We start from the raw sequence: 18,405 nt of genomic DNA on the forward strand, positions 1-18,405 counted from the left end.
ATAATGACACCAAGCAAATGAACATATTATTTTAAGTAAAGTTGAAATATTTTTTGCTATAACATTTAACTTAACATTATTTTTGTTCTTCATTTACTATTGACACACCATTGGAAACATAGTACACAGAACTTCCTAAACTCTCTCGTTCCATATGTAAGCAGTGGCTCTCTCTTACTGATTGTAATGCTGGATTCTTGGAACAATGTCCATTTGATAAGTGATCAAAACTTTTTTACTTAAAGAATATTTGTTATGGATTCTAATATCATGAACTACCATCAAAAAAGAAAAAAAGATAAGAAGAAAAAAATGATACAGAAGGTTTTAATATACCAAGATCTTGCAACGGTCATGTTGAATGGAATGATTGTAATGGAATTGGTCTTTGGTAGAGAAATCCTTTAGTCTCTCCAGTGTAGCATAATACTTTAAATGTCAATTATCATATATTTGACAAGTTTTAAACTTGTAGTCAGAAATAATTCAACATGCTAGAAATGTCATGTATATTATAATCTGAAATAGATTTCCATTAAAAATAGTATGGAAATATTTTGAAGCACATGGTGTTTTTTTTAAGATGGTGACAGTGGCTGCTTTGTAGATGGTGCTCTGAAATATACTTTGCAAGAGAGGTTTTTTAATGAATTTGGATTGTAGAGATTGGTATGTGGAAATGGAAGAGTGTGTTAAGGAAAAGGCAAGAAAGAAACAATCTTGATAAACTAACTGTGAGACTAGAATTGATTTGAAGAGACAGAGAGTTGAAGAGACTGATAGACCAAGAGCTGGTACAGTGGAATGGTCGGAAAGTGACAGTTGGAAGGTGAGACGGAGAGTCAGAGTAGAGGAGGCGGATGATTTTTATGATTGTGTGACTTCCCTGATCTCCCCCCTGGACTCCCCTGACTGAAGCTAAACCCTGTCTGAGAATCCAAGAGTCAGAAACTGCAGATCTGAATTGATGGTGTGGATCATCTGATGGAGGCAGAGCTGACAGAAGAGACAAGCTTCTCTGGCCTTTGTTGACAACTGGACCTACTCATGGTTAATAACACTGTGGAGAGTGGCAGGCTGCTGTTGGGATTTCCTGAGGTTAACTGATGAGTGGGAGCTTGGAACTGTAAACTTCATGACACACTGTAGGACTACAAAGCTGCTAAATTTCCAATGCAGCATAGCAAGCCTTTCTGGCTATTTTTTCTAGCTACCATTTACAGTTTTACTTCTGCATTCTTGTGGGTGTTCTGTGGTTGGGCCTGGGAGGGTTGCTTGGGGGATCCTGGGGCTGGGGAAAAGTTGAATGAGAGTATGTTGGTCCCTTTCCCCCAGGTGAGAGCTGGGGGGAAGAATGGCTTCCTGCTTGGTGGGTGAGAGCAATTGGGCAGGGTGCTGTTTATGCATCAAGTGGACGTATTCTGATTATATTAGGAGATAAGAGGAGCTGGATGTGACCCCTCTGCAGCAACAAGGGGTGATGTGAGTTTGAGGGCGCTGAGAGCAAATGCTATAGTGCCTGTAAAGCTCACCTTGCCCCCAACAATCTGTCAGTGGAAGTAGATTTTTTCTTTTTTTCCCCTTTTAAAGAAGAATGTTGGGGATGGGGGATGGAATGGTTCTCAGGGAAGGCAGAGGAGGGCATCCTATTTCAGTGGTGTCAAGTAACAGGAGATATAGGAGACAAGGGCAGGCATGGGGAACACGACCTTGATGTTTAGTACCAATCTCATGTTCTGCCCCATTGCACTCACCTCATCTTCCTGGTCAGCAGATCTGTGGTGGTTCTGGTCTTAAGACTTTTGCTTTTAAATGTGAGATCATCTTGCAAAAAGGCTAGCCTTATTGCTGATTTGATCCTTGAAGAGAAGGCTGATCTGGTTTGTATAACTGAAACTTGGGTGAACCCAGAGAGAGGTATTCCTCTTGCAGAAATGTGCCCAGTGGGTTATCGAGCATGGCACCAGTTTAGACCTCAGGGTCGGGGAGGAGGTGTGGCTGTTGTCATCAGAGAATCTCTAGTAGCCTCCAGAGGCACTGTTCAACAAGTCCCCGGTTGTGAGACCCTTTTTCTTAGATTGGGCTCAAGGGATCAGGTGGGATTGCTGCTGCTATACCAGCCTCCCTGCTGCATGGCAGCTTCCCTACCTGGGCTCCTGGACCTCACTGCAGGACTGGCAGTGGAAATCCCAAGGCTTATAGTTCTGGGGGATTTCAACCTGCCTTCTCTGGGGTCGGGGTTGGAGGTAGCCCGAGATTTTATAGAAACCATGACTTCTATGGGCCTGTCCCAGATTATCTAGAGCCCAACTAGTAATACTGGTCACACTCCCAATTTGGTGTTCTTGTCGGAGCAGTGTCTATGTGACCTGGAATTGGTAGACCTCTCCTTGGTCCCCTTGTCATGGTCAGATCACAGTCTGGTGGCAATGAGTTTCTCAAAATCTGCATCCCCCCACAGAGAGGCAGGATCTATTAGATTGGTCCATCCCCATCGACTAATGGACCCATATAGGTTCCAGAAGGAGCTGGGGGTTATAACTACAGATCTATTATGCAGTCCAGCCGAGTTCTTAGTCACTGTTTGGAATAGGAAGGTGACTGAGGCTCTGGATAGGATTGCACCCTTGCGACCTCTCCTCACCCGTAGACCTCTCTGTACCCCATGGTATCCAGAGGAACTGAGAGGAATGAAATGCATGAGGAGACGTCTAGAGCACTGCTGGCGAAAGACAGATGAACTTGATCAAACACAGGTAAGTGCTGTTACTAAGGCCTACCCTGTGGCGATTCGTGAGGCAAAGTGTAAATACTTCTCCACACTAATTGCGTCTGCAGATAATCGCCTAGCGACTTTCTTTAAAGTCAGCCGTCTCCTCTTAGGGAAGGAGGAGATAGAGGTCCACCTGAAGGGGCGCACTATGGAATTTGCAGGTTTTCTGGAAGACAAAATCGCTCGACTTCATTCCCGGTTAGATGCCAGCATGGTTGCTGATCTGGTGGAAGCTTCTGTGGCACGTTCTTGCCCTGTTATCTGGGAACAGTTTGACCCTGTTGCTCCTGAGGAAGTGGGTGGGATCCTAGGGAGTATGAGCATGAGCACCTGTATTTTAGACCCATGTCCCTCCTGGCTTGTGAAAGCTTACCAGGAAGTGACAGGCGGGTGGACTCTGGCAGTGATTAATGCTTCTTTACAGGAGGGATGGTGTCCCAGCACTTTAAGGAGGCTGTGGTCCGCCCTCTTCCTAAGAAGCCATCACTGGACTCCACCCGGTTGGATAATTTCCGACCTGTCTCCAATTTTCCCTTTTTGGGGAAGGTTGTTGAGAAGGTGGTCACGCAGCAGCTCCAGAGGTTTCTGGATAAAACAGATTATCTTGACCCCTGCCAATCACGATTCAGGCCTGGATTTGGTACAGAAACAGCATTGGTTGCACTTTTGGATGATCTCTGGTGGGAGCGGGATGGAGGTAGTGTATCCATCCTTGCTCTACTTGACCTTTTGGTGGCTTTTGATACCATTGACCATGGGATTCTCCTGGGACAGCTTCAGGGGATGGGAATGGGAGGCCTTGTGCTGTCTTTGTTCACTTCCTTCCTCTGCAGCCATACTCAGTTAGTGTTGATAGGAGGGGAGAGATCCAACCCTCGCCCACTGCTTTACGGGGTTCTGCAGGGCTCTCTGCTCCTGTTCAACATTTATATGAAACCACTGGGTGAGATCATCCGTCACCATGGACTGAGGTATCACCAATATGCTGATGATACTCAGCTGTATGTCTCAGCCAGTGGTGAGTTAAGTGTTGCTGTGTCCTCCCTCTCACAATGCCTGGAGACTATTAGGGGCTGGATGGGGAGCAATGGGTTGAAACTAAACCCATGCAAGACTGAGTGGCTCTGGGTCTGGGGTTCGTTGGTTCAGGGAGAATTACCACCTTTAGTCTTGGATGGTGTGGCACTACCCCAAACAGACCCTGTGCATAATCTGGGGGTTCTCCTGGACTCACGACTCTTGTTCGAAGAACAGGTGGCGGTCGTGGCCAGGAGGGCCTTTGCGCAATTGCAGGTTTGCACCAATTACGCCCTTTCCTGGATCAGCGGTCCCTATTCACAAGCACTCATGCCCTGGTCACTTCCCGTCTTGATTATTGCAACGTGCTGTACATGGGGCTGCCTTTGAAGAACATCCGAAAGCTCTAGTTGGTGCAAAATGCAGCGGCCCGCATGGTTTTATGCAGACCCCGGTGTGCACATGTATCACCTCTCCTGCAGGAGCTGCATTGGCTGTCAATTTGCTTCCGGGTGCAATTCAAGGTGCTGGCTGTCACTTTTAAAGCCCTTCATGGCTTGGGTCTGGGTTGACTGAGGAAACATCTCTTGCCAGTAACATCTACCTGACCCATTAAAGCGAGGAGGCAGGGAATGCTGCAGGTCCCACCCCTGAGGGAGATACACCTGATGGGACCTAGAAGAAGGGCCTTCTCTGTGGTGGCTCCATCTCTCTGGAACATCATTCCCCCAGAGATTAGAATGGCCCCCTCGTTAATACTATTCCGAAAGGCACTGAAGACCTGGTTTTGCCAGCAGGCCTGGGGAACCCATCAGATGGCTAGTGTGACCCACTGTCATTGGGGGGTGGGGGAATTGATTTTTATTTTTGTTTTGTTTTGTTTTTTGTTTTCTCAAATTTTGTTCTGTTGTACTTTACTAATTTATTTGATTCTTTTTGTTAGTTCTTATTGTTTTTATCTTTATTTTTTGTTTTAAATATGATTTTACATTGTGTAAGCCACCTTGAGTCCCCATGGACGAATAGGCGGCAATATAAATCAAATAAATAAATAAATATGATAAATAGTATGTTAAATAGAATGAACAGAAGCAACTAAAGTGTTTCCAGGGGTGGGGGTGGGGGAGAGATTAGTAAGGATTAGTGCTTATATTGTACAGGATATCTATCCATCTCTCTCTCTCTCTCTGTATTATGCGTTCAGAAAGTATTCAACCCCCCCTTCACTTTTGTCAATTTTGTTGTTCTGCAGCTTGATTCTACAGTTGTTGAAATTCATTTTTTTCTCATTAAGTTACATTCAGTACTCCATAATGACAAAGTGAAAATAGAATTTTAGAAATGGCTATAAATTTATTAAAAAGAAAAAACTGAATTTTCACATTGGCATAAGCATTCAAACTCTTTGCAACAACAAATGTTCACAGGTTTTCAACCTTTTTATGTTGCATTGTGATACGCTCAACCACTCATGCTGTAGTCATCTTGCCTTTAGACTACTGCAATGCCCTCTACATGGGGCTTCCCTTGAAGAGAATTCAGAAACTGCAGCTGGCACAAAATACAGCTATGTGGACACTTTTAGGGGCCCCTAGGGGTCCCCATTGTTACATGAACATTGCCTACTGGTTTGCTTCTGGGTCAGAGGTGGTATTCAGCAGGTTCTGACCAGTTCTAGAGAACCGGTAGTGGAAATTTTGAGTAGTTCAGAAAGCCGGCAAATACCACCTCTGACTGGAGATTTTACAGTATCCTTCCACTGCCATACCCACCAAGCCAGAACCAGTAGTAAAAAAAAATTGAATGCCACCACTATTCTGGGTCCAATTTAAGGTATTAGCTATTATATTATCTTTAAAGCCCTTTATGACATGGGTCCAAGGTACCCAAGGAACTGTCTCACCTTAGTGAGATTGGCCCACCTCACTCATTCAGACAGAAGCAGCATGCTGCAAATCCCACCAGTCAAAGAATTGCAGTTGGCAGGGTCCAGGAGAAGAGCCTTTTCTGCTCTGGGTCCTGTGATCTACAACATCATGCTTCTTAACGTGAGATCTGCCTTTACCCTCTTGCCCTTTCAAAAGGGCCTAAAAATCTGCTTCTGCCAACTGTTTTCCGGCAGCAAAGGTGTCCCATTCTGGAGATGGGAAGAAGATCCCATATCCATTCTGTTTACATATCGCTCCTTTTTATACAGTTTGTTGTTGATTTTAATGTTTTAACTTTTAATGCCCAATGTGTATAATATTTTAAATCTTGTAATAGTTTTATTATATTATTTATAATATTTTAGGCATCCCACAGTTGCTTTATAGTGGGATGAGCTGAATATAAAGTTAATAAATAGTAATATATTTGATTTATTTGAACAAGGTTTAATAGAAAGATCATGACCTCTGGTAATCCTTAATAAACTTTTGTTGATCAGACCTTAAATGAAGAGGTATTACAAATTTCTTTATAGATAAGAGATGGGATATCTGAACAAAAGATTGTTGATTGTATTTTAAGAGGAGGTTTTAAAAATTGTTTATACATAATGAAAGGGAAAATTATTTCTTTAGGTATTTATTTTCTTTTTCTTTGTTATTTTTCTTTTTTCTTTCTCCGCCTATTTTTTATCTTATATTTAAGTTTATTTTATTTATTATCTTTTTAACTGTAATTTTTAATAAAATTACCATTATAAAAAGCTTTGTGCTCATACAATAACTAATTTTAAAGCTAACAGGAATTGGTTCTCTTTTCCCAGAACAGTGATGTCTGTTCTTCTAGTGGTACAAGATCAAAAATAGAAAAGTCAGAGATGATTGTGCTAAAGCAGACTGAGTTTGCTTTTTGCAGCTAAATACATGGGTGTATTTTCTTTCAGCAGTGGCTAATAAACTTTTCAAAGCATGTAATTCAGGGGTGGGATTCATTTTTTTTAACAACCGGTTCTGTGGGTATGACTTAGTTGGTGGGTGTGGCTTAGTGGTAATGTGACTGGCTGGGTGTGGCCAACTCAACATCACTCACATCAAGGCACACATCTCCTCGCCTGGCCTCTCATGACTCTGGGGATGCTGCAACAGTTGTAAGTGTGAAAAATGGTCATAAGTCACTTTGTTCAGTGCGATTGTAACTTTGAATGGTCACTCCACACAAGCAAAGTACCAGCAAAGGAGGGGAAAAAAACTCCAGGGAAGTTCCTGAGACAGGAAGTCTAGTCCTGCCAAGAATGTAATAAGGGTTAAGGAAGAGGCAGTTTCTGTAAGCAACACCAAAATGTTTCCTTCCTGCCTTCCTTACAGGATTAGGCCAGTAATTTCTTATAACAACCAGTTCTCCGAACTGCTTAGAATGCTAATAACCGGTTCTAGTGAATAGGTGCGAACCTGTAGAATCCCACCCCTGATGTAATTATATAATTTATTGTGTGTCAGAGCCTTACTTGTGCAGGAAACTACTGCATATTTTGTTTATAAAAATGTATAAAGTTAAGATCATTTATTGCATTATTTTATATAAACTTATCATTCAATCTGCAAAAATAAAAGTGTCATGATTAATAATCAGAAATTACAGAAAATTGCAAAATTATACCCAAATGTATATAATGCATGCTATCTTCCAAAAACATTTTTCATATACTTATCATTCTTGTCCAAATCTGCTGATGTATCTTTAACTTTAAAGATAAAAATCTGCTGATGTATCTTTAATATAAAATTTAAGCAAATTTTATATTTTTTCTTTATTGTCAATTGTATTAGGAACACCAACTGTATTTTAAGAAGTACTTGTAAAAACATTTATTTATTTTTTATTTTTTTAAATATATTTTTATTAAGTTTCTTTTGTTACATCATAAAACATCATTGTATCAACAACGTTCTTGGCATCTATACAGGTTTTTGGTTTAAATATCATAATACAGTATATTACATTTGTCTACTACTGAATAATAGCTTTAACTATAATTACTATTCTTATATCTTTATATAATTTACAAAATTTTGTTTTACTTTCTTAAGGATTGTTTCAATTAAAATTTTGGTCTTACTTCTTCGTTCTGTTTGTTAGCCATTTATACCAATTATTCCAAATTGAAAAGAATTCAGAGTCGTCTTTTTCTTTCAGTTTCATTGTTAGCATATTCATCTCAGCACTTTCTGTTACTTTGTGTATTATTAGTTCTTCATTAGGGGTATTTGGTGTTTTCCAAACCTGTGCAAAGGCTATTCTGGCAAAACATTTATTTATTTATGCATTGTAATAAAATTAAATAGCTGGTTAAAATTGACTACAAAGTCATATGTTATTCCTAAAAGTATCTTGGCAGAAATGTGTAATACTATTTATGTTTTAGGTAAAAATTGATTGAAGATCTTTAGAATGTTATCTAAAATAGTAGTGCTACTTTGATTTATTGTTGTCAGTTGCAGAAACATACTGATGAGTAACATTAAGGAAGCTTTGACATGAAATGTTAGAAAAGAAGGATAAAACTCCAGAAATGGAATACAATATATTGGTGTAGGCTTTCGGCCAGCATCAGTCAAGAAGTGATGAGTTTTCAAGCTAAATGGCCATGGTCCAGTTTTATGATGAGTGGGCTGCTTTGTAGTATACTTCTCAACAGCTTCAAAGAAAAACTGGCAAGGCTCTTGAATTTGAACCTGGTAAGCTAATCTCTGCTTCAAGTGGCAGTGTCATATCTTTCTGAAACTGGCACTTGAAGCAGAGGCAAGTAAAGTGGCCTTAAAAATTAGTGAAGACAAGATTAAGCTGGCAAGTTGGCAATGTTCAAGACAACACTTTGATAACATTAGGACAAGCTTTAAAATTTGTGAAACAATTTAAATATCTTTGTAGCATCTTGGATATAGATGTGGGAATAGAAGAGTATTGAGAGTTTTGCAGAGATAATTCAGCACCAGAAAAATAAACACAGATGGCTGGTGCTTCATTTAACATCTTTATAAACATAAGTAGATTTTACAAACCAGTTGTAGATTTCTCCAACATGGAACAAACTCAAACAGAAACATGTTGCAAGTTCAGAGCAGAGCTCTTCAGCAAGCAAGTTAGTTTCATCTTCAATGGACAGACTCAGAGCTCAACATAGCTGCAGAACTGCAGAGCTTAACAATAGAGCCATGCCTAAGCTACTTTTAGTTTCAGTTTCCAACTATCCTCATTTAGTTTAGTTGCTATGCCTATTCATTGGCTGACCTTGTTACCATGCTCTATTCCAATTCATGAACATACTCTGACACTCCTCCCTTCATAACTGGAATAGACATAAAACAATTACCTTTAATATTCTTCAGATACCTGTATTTGAAGACCCACATTCACAGTTCCCTCCAAATGCCTGAGAATTCATTTTTATACCTATCCAATGCAATTGCGTTGATACCCACCTTTTAACTTTCCAGTGGATATGAAACTATCAGGCTTGCAACTCTTGAACCCAAGACCCTTCAATGTAGTATCTAAACAGATATTCCAATTCTTGGCTGACTGCTTCAGCCCATAAATGGCCTTGTTCAATTTATATACTGTGTTAGGTTTTACTTTCATACCCTGGTGCTTGAACCATGTACATTTCTTCCTCTAATTCTGCATTGAGAAATGCAGTGGTTATGTCAAAATGCCAAATTTTATGGCCATGTGCCGCTGCCAACGCTAGTGACAGCCTTGATGTTCTCACTCTTTACAGTTTGCGCGAATACCTCATCATAGTGCACATTTTTCATCTGTGAAAACCCTTGTGCTACTAATCTTGCTTTATATTGTACTTCATTTTTGGGTAGTACTTTTTTCTTGTATACCCACTTGCATCCTACAGCTTTGCTATCCTGTGGCAAAGTCATAGATGTGAACACTGCATGTTCTCCCATGGATTTCATTTCCTTGTCCATGGCTTCTTTCCACTTTACTTATTCAATTTTAGGTAATGCCAATACAGTGGTGGGATTCAATTTTTTTAACTACTGGTTCTGTGGGCATGGCTTGGAGGGCATGGCTTGGCTTGGTGGGTGTGGCAGGAAAAAGATACTGCAAAATCCCCATTCCCTCCCCACTCCAGTAACCTGCTTTCCAGATCCATTCTCCTGTGCAGGGCAACCAAAGAAGACCCAGCCAATCAGCTGGGACTCAGGAGGCAGATAATAGATGGGGACAGGGCCAATCAGAGGTGGGATTTCAAACTACTAAAAATTTCCACTACCGGTTCTCCGAACTACTCAAAATTTCTGCTACTGGTTCTCCAGAACTGGTCAGAACCTGCTGAATATCCATCCCCTCTGATGCACAGCCTTGAAAAGACAATGCATTCCCTTTTTAAAAAAACTTAGATACTGTTTTTCACCTTTGAATTTTGTCAGACTTTTGAATTCAGCAACATCCTGTGATTCCCATTAAAATGTTGTGTGAAAAATTGTTTCCATTGATTAGTATGCCTAAGTTACCTTCTACATTTCTTGAAAAATTCCATTCTGGCTTCCACTTAAGCCAGTTGCATAACAGAATTGCCTGTTCTCTTTATGCATTTTGTTTATATCTATCTATCTTGGAGAAAAGAGTGAAAGAAAGCTAACATTTTCTATATTTAATAAGAGCTTTAAATAATAATATTTTAATCATTTATATTTACATTTTTCCTCTTGAAGGTGAAACCAGGAAATGAGGAATCTGCAAAAATTAAAAACATAGAGAACAAGGTAATGGAAACACTACAAAGTTAGGTGGAAGGCAAAGACCAACATAGATGTTTATCCCAATAAGCTTCACCAGGCTGAAAATGTACTCTAGGTTGTTATAGCACTTTCATCTGAAAACCAAAAAGCACTTTTAAAAAATTAATTTAATTAAGTTTAGTAGCACTCCCATGAGTTAAGAAATATTTAAACAAGCATCACTTCAACTAGCATTGAAATGTAGCCAGCCTTAGGGGAGAATGCAGGGATGAGATTCAAGTGTCTTAACAAGCAGTTCTGTGGGCGTGACCTAATTTGTGGGTGTGGCTTTTTGGTCATGTAACTGGGTGAGTGTGGGTTGCTGACTGGGTGTGGTTTTTTTTATTTTTATAAAACAAGTTTTATTGGTTTTAAAGACAAACAAAACATAAGACATCAAAGTATAAAACCTCCTTTCTCAAAAATTACTTTTAAGTTTTAACAAGGCAAATAAAGTATTATTTTTTAAGGCATAGTTCCACATTATCACATTTCCATTTAAACACGTATATATCTTTTCCAAATTTCTCATTGTTTCTCCCTTCACTTTTATTCAATTATATTTCTTTCTATCAAGGTTTTGTTAATTCTCAATCAAGCATAAACACACAAAATACAAAACATAAAACAAGACATAAAAAGATAAAACCTCCTTAATTATCATTTATACATGTCTTTTCCAAATTTCTCTCCCTTTAGTTTTATTCTTCCAAGATTTTATTAATTCACAATCAAAACATAGTTAACCAAAACATAAAACATAAAACTTCTTTTGAAAAGTGGCTTAGCCCCGGGTACATCTTTTTTTACAGACCTAAATCAAGTTCATGCTCACCTTATATACCATTCATATCTTATTAACCATTCTATATTTTCTATATAACTTCTCCCTTCTTCTCACTCTCTTAATTATATTTTATTTATTTCATCTTATTTCAAAATCATTGTTTCTATCTTTTGTCCGTTCTTTTCCAATCATCTATTTATCTCTTCTCTTTAGCAAAGAATTTCCCCTGTAATCACTTTTAAGGTGTGACGCCTTTCCCTAAAGTAACACTTAAAATAATACATAATTTCTATCCTGATTCTGCTTAGTACATTCTACATATTGCATTTTGAAAAAAAAGGATAATAAACTTATAATATAGTTAAGTATATAATTTCCATTCTAATTCTAATTAATAGTATAACTAAGCATTAATCATTTTACACATTCTCTTTGATATTTTATTAAATATTGAAATCTATCATTATAAAACATTTTAATATTTTAATATTTTGTTAAATCTTATAATATTCCAATAGACTATTTCAAATGCAAATACTACAATACTATCTTATATACTCTTGCAGAATCTTTCTTAAATTATATGCTGTCCTTTATCCTTTATCTCTAAAAAAGATATCTTGTTTCAGACCGTGGCTTTTTTCCCCTTTTTTCCTCCCTTTCTTCTCCAGTCTGGTCTTTTTGCCCCCCCCCCCTCTCCTAACCTCCACCTTTTTAGCTTCCCCTCTCTGTTGTAATTCTCTTTTCAATTGCTTTCTAACATTATACCTTGGTGTGTTTTGATGGTCATGTGATTGGCTGGGAGTGGCTTGGTGGTCATGTGACTGGCCAGGTGTGGCTAGGTGGTCATGTGACTGGCAAATCAAATATAAGTGGTCCTCACTTAATGGCCAGTTGCTTAGCATTCTAATTTATGACTGACCTCCCCAGAGCTACTTGACCTGTTTTTGGTGTTTTGACAGCCATGCACACGCACACACACACACACACTCTTATGACCCACACAGTCTTGTGACTGAGGTTTTCTATGTTTTTTTGCCATTTTCCAACAATTCCTTCTGGTTTCCTGTTAAAACTGCCCATTGGGGAAAATGGACTTGTTTAACAACCATAGTGTTTGCTTAATGACCACAAGGTTCATTTAACAACCATGGTGTTTGCCATGGGGTCTGCAACCTTAAACACTCAAAGAGCCATTTTTCTATTTTCTTTTAAACAGGTATCTCTCTCTCTCTCTCTCTCTCTCTCTCTCTCTCTCTTTCTCATCTCTTTTTCTTTCTCCCTTTCTCTCTCTCTCTCTCTCTCACATCTCTCTCTCTCTGATGACCCAGAGTGTAACACAAACGTAACAACATCCAAAACATAACTAAATGTCCTTTAATGCCTCCAGCTTGGCCCACTGTTCAATAATACTCAGTTGGAGATAAAACATACTCAAAAAATAGTCTTCAAAAGAAAGCAATACAGTCTAAACTTAATGAGCAGATAGAGATAAAATAAAAAACCAAACAAACTACAATGATGAAATTTCCACAGTGAAACAGGCGAAGTATTTACCAAATTCAAGGAGATAACAAGGCACAGTCTGTTGGAAGGACGCCAACTAAGATAACTTCAGACCAAAATAAAACATGCTTTGTTTCCAGCATTTGCCAGTACGCAGGTCCAAACTCTTATTCAGTTCTCACACCTGCAGCCCATGAAGAGGATCAAGGCCCTCTCCTCCTGCATAGACCATGTCTCTCCCTTATCCTCCCTGCATACCCTAGGATGGATGGGGGATGGGCCTGGGTCCTCCTCTGACTGCTCAGCCGGCCTCTGTTCTTCCCCAGCCTCCTCCACAACTTACAGAGCCACACTTCCACTCTCTGTCAGCTGTTCCTCCTCTCCCTCAGAATCAGTCTCCACCAGGGGCATGACACTCTCTCTCTCTCTCTCTCTCTCTCTCTCCCCCTCCCTCCCTCCCTCCCTGTCTCTCTCTCTGTGTGTTTGTATGTCATCTCTCTCTCTGTGTGAGAGAGTCTTGTCTCTCTCTTACCCTCCCTCCCTCTCTCCCTCCCTGTCTCTGTCTCTCTCTGTCCATCCCTGGGGGGAGGAATATAAGTCACTTTTTTCAGTGCTGTTGTAACTTTAAATGGAGGCTAAACAAATAGTTATAAGTCAAAGATTATTTGCTTTAACCTTCCAATTAGCATCTCACTAGATTTCAGCTGCATCTCTGCACCAGGCACAATAGGATAATTTCCTTATTCCCAAATGCAGGAAAATAACCCAGGGTCACAAGAAGTTCTGCTTCTGAGTGTTTTTCAAGCTTAGCAACTTTAAGGCATGTGGACTTCAATTCCCAGAATTCCCCAGGCAAAATGAGACCTGATCATTTGATTAATTCTAAATCAGTAACATGAAAGAATTACCAACTTTAAAGATACTGAGCATTGTATCTCTGTATGAATTGATTTAATAAGATTCCATACTTACCACGCTCGTGTCTCTGCTTGGACAGAACCATCAAGGCACTTCCACTGGATTGCCCCTTGTACCAAGGCTCTGATTTAATATTGCCTCCTCCTCCTCCTCCTCCTCACTAAATGCATGGATTGACCTCAAATGGATGTTACCTATTTTCTACTGGTGGATTAATCTATAAAATATAATATAAACTGCCCCTTCATCACAAGGACACAGCTTTAAAGAGTAAAGTCCCCCCCCCCACAAAAAATCTCTTCCAGGATGTTCCTAGTCCATTAAAATGTTCTAGGGTTAGTGCTGTCTTAAATTTAGAGATAGGTATTTGGTTTAATTATATTTGTAGCACAAAGCAGCAGACTGACTACTGAAAATCATACCTAGGAAGCCCAGCAAATCTAATTGCCTTTCTACCTACATAACATAATTTTAAGGCTGAGTATTATCTGCTTATAGCCCATCATAAGCACTACATCCCATGAAAAGCCATAACACAGCAATTTCCAATGAATTAGTCAATTAAATAATGTTAAACTACTTTCTCTCTAGCAATCTGGGCTGAAGAAGAATTAAACCATATCTGCTCCTTTGTTTTCTGAATGGACTTTATAGGAAGGTGGCTTAATTTCACATGCACACACACCAGCCATTTCCCACTCGATCTACCTCATTTAGGAAGCATGGAGGAGGTAGTCAGCAACAGCAAAGGTAGCTCAATGGGATAGGAACAGAGGTGGGGGAGGGGAGGAGAAAAGGGGATTCTTGCTCCAGGCTTAAAGCCTGGCAACTCCAGCAACATATCTTCAGCCTCACCAGAAGCGAGTGGCCAGTAGGGGAAGGGGCATGATTTGTCAGTTCTCCGAACTGGGCAGAATCTTTACATCAGGTCCCACCCCTGGGAGAATATTGTAACTATTCAGCAGCACATAGCAATCCTACACAACAATTTTAAAAGAGAAAGAGAAAAATAATCTGTATCCAATTGAAACTCCAGGGGAAACTAGGTGTGTAACCTAAATTGCCTTCTCTGAAATTTGCTAAGGACAATAAAGATAATGCTTCTCCCCTTAATTATCAAATGCCATAGAACCTGCCACTTAAATGGACAGATTGAAGAACTTAGAGCAGCATAAAAGGGATCTATCTCAACATGATAGTCTCCTGTGCTTGCTTACATTAGCTGAAATATTAGGCTATTCTTTGGGCATTCTCCTACCCTGTTGAAATTGAAACCATATGGATTTATTTCAAAGCTAACTTTTCTACAATTATTTTTAAGAAAAACTCTGTGCAAGATCAATCCACAAAATAATTTCTGTCATTTCTCAATGCTAAATAAAATAAATAATACAGGCTAAATAATAACCAAATACAGTTTTAAAATATAATAACATCTTATTAAATAAACCATTTACTCCTAAATAAAATCTTATTTATAATAATAATTATTGACTAATTTTATTAATAATTAATTAGTATGGTTTCAAATGTAGATATATGAAATCTATGTACTAAAGATGAACTCTAATAGAAAAAATTCTAGTATATGTAAAATGTAGAAATATTTGAATTGTGTCCATTCATTCATTCCAATATATAATGCCAAATTTCTCTTCCTTTATCCATTTATGTTAAGTGATAATAGTTTTATCTCTTCTTCCATTGTTTACTTGTAAATAGTTTTTTTGTTTTTCTAGTTGGTCTTATTTCTCTCTGTTATTTCTGTCTTGCTCCTTCTTGTTCTCTTCTCTCTTTTAGCTCTGCTTCAGTTTCTTCTTGTATGCTTCTCTCTGCTATCACTTCTTATTTTTTGCCATCTATTTACTCCCTTCTCTCTTATGGTGTAAGGTTCTGGTAATAGAATTGTTCTGCTTTGTCTATTGTGTCTAATCTATGCCTTTTTTATATTCAAGTCACCAATATTCCCTTTGGTATTAGCCATCTGAAATTTATATCATGTTTTATTAATTGTCTTGTCAAAAATTGATACTGTCTTCTTGTATCTCTTACTCTTCTGGGTATTTGTTTCAAAACTGCTAATTCTCTCCTTTTGTATTTCAGTAGTCTCTTGCTCTTTGAAGTATTTCTGATCTTAGTGCCTTCTTTGTAAATCTCACATGTACCTTTCTGGGAAATACTCCTTTTCTTGCATAACTTGTATATATTCTAAATATTTCATCAATCCCAGAGAGGACTTCCTGTTTGCTCTTTTCCAATGCATCTCCCAAAAATTCTGCCATTTTTTTCAGCGAGTTCTTCCCCTTTTTCCTCCTCAATATTCTGAAATCTCAGGAAGTATTCAGCTCTATCCATCTCCAGTGTAATTATAGATCACTCATGCTCCTTATCCACCTTGATTGATCTGTAATCCATGTCTTCTACTTTCTTATCTATTTACTATGTCTTCTCTTCCATTTTCTGAAGCCGTTGTTCATTTTTAGTGATCATTTGCTGGATGTTGTCTATTTTATCCTCCATCTTTTGTTCCATCTTTTGCATCCTATCTGCCAGATCACCATGGTTCTTGGCCATGGTTTCTTATAATAGTTGAAACATAGTTTTCATCTCTGATAGAAAATGATTGAATTTCTCATTCTGCAACATAACATCAATAGAGCATTGACCTGCAGGGCTCGATGTTGCTGATGAAGCTGCTGTTAATTGTGCAGATGTTGCATTTTTTCTCCCTGCTTTACTTAAATTTGTATTGCTTGCCATTTTAATAATTTGAAATAATGAAATATTTCATGTAATAATTATTTACAAAGATAGACAATCAATATTCAATCAATCAATAATAAATCAAACAACACAATCATCCACAATGCCCAACTTAAAGAGTACACCTGAAGCAGTCTAACAATTTCCTTTCTTCTTCCCAGTTCTTCTTTTCAGAGCTCAAATCATTTCACTTTCAGCTGTTATGTTTCACAAAGTCAAAATATCCATAGTCCTAAATTATCTTCAAAAAGATTCTTTTTTTAAAAATATATTGTAATCCACAAAGGCCCACCAAACCCCAGGTTTGTACCAAACAAATTATAAATCACCAAAAAGGAGAACAGAAGCATAAGTCTTCAGTTGCTTTATAAATAATTTCTGTTATTTTCCAATTTCAGTTATTCAATTTATACAATCCATAACCAAACAAAAAGCTACAGTGCTTAAGATTTACACTGTTTCCACTCTCTTTCTCTGCAATTTTCTCTGTAACACTCTCCAGCTGCAGGAGTTTATCTATGTCTTATAACAATGTTCTTTCATAAACCACCCAAGGGCAATTGACACTTTTCCTTTCTTTCCTTGACTTTCACTATATTGGTTTTTTTCTGGCCAGCAGATGTCACTGTTGTGCTATTTCTCTTCTGCTCCTCTCCTTTAATTTCCTTTAACTTAAGCCAAATCTTTTCCTTTTCAGGGGTTCCAGAGCCAAATTTGCATTCAAAAAAAGTTTTAGTTCAGTAAAAATCCAATTAATAATTTCCTTAAAATGACCAGTCCAATTTTCCTTTTTTGACTTTATTTCTCTCAAGTATCTCAAAAAGTTCAAATTTCTTATCCACATCTATTTTCCACTTTGTGCTTGTTCGCCGCTATTCTTAGGGAATGACTGATAAACAAATCCACGCACTTCTTTTACAGTCACACTGTCATTTGGGCCAGTTTTAAAAGGGGCAAATTCCTCAACAGAAGTTGGAAAATTCTCATCCAGTCGCCACACTGTTCCTCCTCAATTTTCACTCACTCTTCTCCAGTTGGGCTGTCACAGCTTAGGTCAGGCACACAATGGCCGTCTTTTTCTTCCTGCTGGATTTGAGAGCTTTCCTCCAGATCAAACAAGGAGTTCACAATCTCCTTGTGATCTCCTCTCTTCTTTACCATCCCTGCAGACAGAAGGAATTTGGCAAACCTCCATAGAACCCTATGCAGAGTACACCATATCACTGCGACGTCAGCTCTGCCTCATCATTGAAAGTTTAAAAAATTGGGGAGGTATTACTACTATTATGATTGAAAGTTTAAAAGTTTAAATTACTAATAATACCTCCCCATTAGATGTATTACTTACTTAGAAGAAAAGACTTTGAAATTAAATATTATATTTCATTGTTGTCAATAATAATATATTGTTTTCTTATTAACATTTTGTTAGTATTGAACACTATTTTCATACGACAGCAATTCCTTCTTATAATATCTTTCAGTAATAGATTGAAATAGATTGAAAAAGTATCTAGTTATTACAAATGGTTTCAAATGGTTCATATGATAAGGTTTGTTATCTGGACAGAATTGGATAAATTATATACCCTATTCCATTTTTTTAAAAAAATCTTCCTTTTAATAATTATCATTAAAGTTAGATCCTTAGAACAGTAGAATTACTAGCCAGAGTTGCTTCTATCTTCTTCAATTAGTTTAATTTAGTTTAGTTTTTTGTCATTGATCCTCATACAACAAAATTAAATACCATTCAGTGTACATTATGACTATGAAAATAAACACAAACACACATCCTTCACATTCTATACATTGAATTGCAAACCCCTGATATTGCATTAATATTGCACTATATGGTAGAATAGAGTTACTGCCCTGGGACAGAAGCTTTTTTCAGCCTATTTGTTTTTATTATC

General features: G+C 38.1%; 1 protein-coding gene and 1 pseudogene across 1 annotated transcript in view; both read left to right on the forward strand.

The window, feature by feature from the left end:
- BBS9 (Bardet-Biedl syndrome 9) overlaps positions 1–18,405 on the forward strand; it is a 407,995-nt gene that overhangs the window by 348,171 nt on the left and 41,419 nt on the right. The gene's annotated exons all lie outside the window — the stretch shown is intronic.
- Positions 1,920–3,620, forward strand: LOC148128902 (uncharacterized; annotated as a pseudogene).

The sequence above is a fragment of the Notechis scutatus genome, chromosome Z (assembly GCF_049901735.1).
Source record: "Notechis scutatus isolate UNSWTSFEM ecotype Mainland chromosome Z, rNotScu1.2, whole genome shotgun sequence".
Lineage (NCBI taxonomy): Eukaryota > Metazoa > Chordata > Lepidosauria > Squamata > Elapidae > Notechis > Notechis scutatus.